This window comes from Austrofundulus limnaeus, unplaced genomic scaffold (assembly GCF_001266775.1).
Source record: "Austrofundulus limnaeus strain Quisiro unplaced genomic scaffold, Austrofundulus_limnaeus-1.0 Scaffold363, whole genome shotgun sequence".
NCBI lineage: Eukaryota > Metazoa > Chordata > Actinopteri > Cyprinodontiformes > Rivulidae > Austrofundulus > Austrofundulus limnaeus.
This window is the reverse complement of record NW_013952765.1, coordinates 500,413-504,248: the sequence shown is the minus strand read 5'-3', so window position 1 is coordinate 504,248 and position 3,836 is coordinate 500,413. Positions and strand designations below refer to the sequence as shown.

Genomic DNA, 3,836 nt, shown 5'->3' with positions numbered 1-3,836 from the left:
TGGCTCCTTGAAAATGTGACCAAACGTTAAAAAAATGAATTGTTTGTTTGTTTTTTATTCTCACAACAGAACTCAATTTATATGCCAAAACGTGATCAATACTATTGATACAGAAAGTAAAACATGTTAGCTCATGCTAGCCTGTTGCTTACTTAAATAATCCAACTTCTTTCTCTTGAATCCATTAGAATTACCTTTAAAGAATTTGAAGACGACGTAGTAAGAATTAGAAAAAAATACCTAAAATAGTTCAGTTGTACTAGTTTTTATGAAATTCAGGGTAAACTACTGTATATACAGTTTTTTTTACCTGAATATGATCTTTTCATTTGTCCTGATGTGTAAAAATAAATAATAAAATTCACAATATATTTTTTAGTTTTATAACGTCCATGGCCATAAATGTGCCCAAAAAGGCCTTGAAAAGGCCCACGAGCCACCAGTTGATAATCACAGTTGTAGTTTGTTTTGCAGCTGGTTACATTTTATTAGTGAGCCGAGGAGCAGAAATGGCTCTGTTGATTATAAAGGTTTCAGACCCCTGTCCTGTGTGCTACCTCATCAGATACATAACTGATGATGCTTGTCTCTCATTTTACCTGGCTTGCTCTCGAGCAAGGCATCTATTCCCAAACTGCTCCCCGGGCACCTAAACAACTCCCACGGCTTACTTGGGTGTAACAAGTGTGAAATTCCATTTTAAATGGTGCTACATTTGTAAGGAACATGCATTTGTGTGCTGAGCAGTAGAGCTGAGTCTGTGGGTTGTTCTCTTGTTCTTATTGACACTGGTTTGGAGCTCTGGTACCATCTGGTGCTGCCAGTCTGGTGCTGCCAGTCTGGTGCTGCCAGTCTGGTGCTGCCAGTCTGGTGCCCGCTGTAACATTTATTACCAAGAAGTATTGTTACAACAGATCTACCTAACACTAATTTCCTTGTGTTTTGTGTTAAGTGTGATATGATACTATAAAGGTGTGGCTGAGAGTCTGAGTGTTCAGGGGTCTGAAGTGTGAACAACACAGTAAAAGTCCTGAATGGTTGTTGGAAGCTCACTGTTAAGACTGAGTGTTTGAGCTCTGAATAATTGCCGAACACAGAAGCAAGTTTAACAGGTTTATTGTTAAATTGAGTGATTGGAGGTAGGAAGCTGGAACCCAGGAGCAGCAGGTCTGGATACAGAGAACAGGGGTTAAGTCGGTTCAGGTAAATTATATTATACAAGTAAATAATATAACTTACCGTCCCCTCTTGGATGGACTGATTCCGTGTGGAAAACAACCACTGAGTCTTGGTTATGTGTCTGGCGGTGTTGACACAGGGCTTGCTGCTGCTGCGAGGATTAATCGTGGTCCAAGACAAGGCTGGGGTCAAACACGGGTGGTCAGAGGCWGTTACCAGGTTAATAGGGGCAGACTGAGTCGAGGATCCAGGGATGGGTTCCGAGGTCGAGTTCCAGGAAGTCCGAGATGGCGAGGTTCCGTTCAGGGGCGAGACGTGAGGCGAAAATCCAACAAACAGAACCAGTGTTGTTACCAGGTGAGCAGATGACAGGCAGGATCCGACAGGGGCTGAGGCAGGAGACGTGGGTCCAAGAGACATGAGCAGGGTCGGGGACACAAGGCAAGAGAGGAACAAGGAACAAGATAGCTGGAAGATCATAGACAAGGCTAGTGATAATCTGGCAAGGGACTGGAGGCTGGAGCTGAGATATATACTGGGGAAAACAGGTGGAAGTGATGAACTTGATTAGATGAAACAGAGACGGGAGGGGCAGAGGCAATGAGCAGGAACAGGACAAAGTAAACAAGACTGGGACAGACTGGAACAGGATCAAGATAGACTAGGACTGAGATAAGATAAAGGCAGACAGGAGCAGGATCATAACACTCACGCTCAGATCCACTTATTCCCTGGATCCTCTTCTGCTCACTGACAAAGTGTTGCTGCTATTAAACTTTTGGTATTTGAGTGTTTTATTCAGTTTTTTCCGATATTTTTTCTGACTGCGGTTCTAAAGGCGGGGCCACTGGGGCACTGGCCCCAGCTGAAATCTGATTGGCCCCCTGAAGTGCCCCTGTCCTGTCACTCATCTGTTCTTTACCTGAGATCAATGATGGTGGCTGCAGTTCCAGGCCCAAACACCAGAGGCAGTAATGAGTCAAACAGTAAAGTCCAGCATGAATCATCTGACAGAGGTCTTCTTCTCTTCTTTAAAAGACTTGAACAATTTTGCACAAAATATCTTTCAACTGGGAAACAATGGTTTCATTTTCTCACATGCTTTGACGATATTTTTCCATGTTCACTCAACATGCGTGTAACAATGATGAGGAGAATTTAAGCTTTTTAAATATCATTTCATTACGTTACAATTGTTTGAGCATATGTAACCGGTTAAATTCATTAATTTATTTATTGTTTGAATTTATACTTGAGGAAAAAGAGGCAGATGTTATAAGATTTTTTTCTTCTCTGCCACCTTTCATTTCATTTTATTTGTATTTTCTTTTTTATTGTACATAGAATTACTTTCATTTTTTTAAAGAAATGAATAAAGATTGAAATAAAATAAATAAATAAAAATGTATACACCTTACCAAAACCAAGGATTTCTGTACATGGATGTTGAACAAAGACTTGGCCCCTCTATAAATATTGTGGCCCCTTGATGGCCCCTGACTCAGAAAAATCCTACATCCGCCCCTGCTAAGAGGTAAACACCATGCTGCTGTAAAGTGGTATCAGCACTGTGGTATCGTAAAGATTTAAATACAAGTACATGCACTGTGTTGGACCAATAATATTGTTATACCTTATTGATACAGCATTAAGATTTTGAGCAACACCTTGGTTAAATCTGTAATCTGTAGATCAATGATATCTTTTGTCACAAATAATTGCTGTTAATGGGAAATCTGCAGTGGTGGGCAGCACTAATCTAAAAATTAGTTCCACTAGCCCAAAAACACTAACTCAAATATTTAGGTCCCCTAATTCTAAAGCACTAATGCACTGAAATGTGTTTTTAGCAAAAGCTAATTGTAAAGCAGTAAAATAAGCCAGTCAGCCCATGAACATTGTTCAGCAGACATGAGTCACATGTTGTCATGTTGCTCTTCAGACTTATCAGATGTTCCACAGCTGGATTTGTTCATATATTGTTAATATATTATCACTTGGTGAATAAGTGACTCATTTGAACACAAAGTGTGACAGCTTTCACCATCAGCTGTTAACATTGATAAATAACATTTAAACACCTCAGTTAGTGCTTCTAAATTCAGCCTATAAATTTAGCAAGTTCTAATCCACTAAAAAATTTTAAAATTAGCAAAAGCCCTAAAGCTCTAATCAGGAAATTAATTCCCCTATTAGTGGTTTAGTGTGAGGATGTGTGTTATTTGTCAGTCTGTGTTATCTCCCTCTTGTGTTCCCTCATTGTTATCACACATTCCCCTCAATCTGGTTCCTGCTGTTTAATCATCCTCACCTGTTGTCATCTCCAATCAGTCCTGCTCCCAGGTGTTCCTCATTCCTCTGTCTGTATAAATACCTTTCTCTTCAGTTCATTCCTCGCTGGATCATTACATGGATTACTCCTACTGTTTTGTTGTCMTYGWTGTCCCTCAGAGTTTTAGTTTTATTTTAGCTGCCCTGACAGCTCTTTGTTTTGTTTAAATAAATCTTTTATTTAAATCTCATCCTCCGTCCGGATTTGGGTTCATTCTGCACCTCAACCTAACAGTTTAGTGCTTTAGGGGAACTGTGGCCACCACTGGAAATCAGTGTTGCTTGTCTGACTCCACCTACATAAAACCCCCACATAAACACACCTG

General features: G+C 40.2%; 1 long non-coding RNA gene across 1 annotated transcript; it reads left to right on the top strand.

Annotated features, from left to right (window-relative positions):
• Positions 1 to 860: 860 nt before the first annotated feature.
• Positions 861 to 1,594, top strand: LOC106528187 (uncharacterized). The gene is made up of 2 exons (XR_001311473.1): positions 861 to 1,203; positions 1,319 to 1,594. It is a non-coding gene; the product is annotated as an uncharacterized LOC106528187 (long non-coding RNA).
• Positions 1,595 to 3,836: the final 2,242 nt, after the last annotated feature.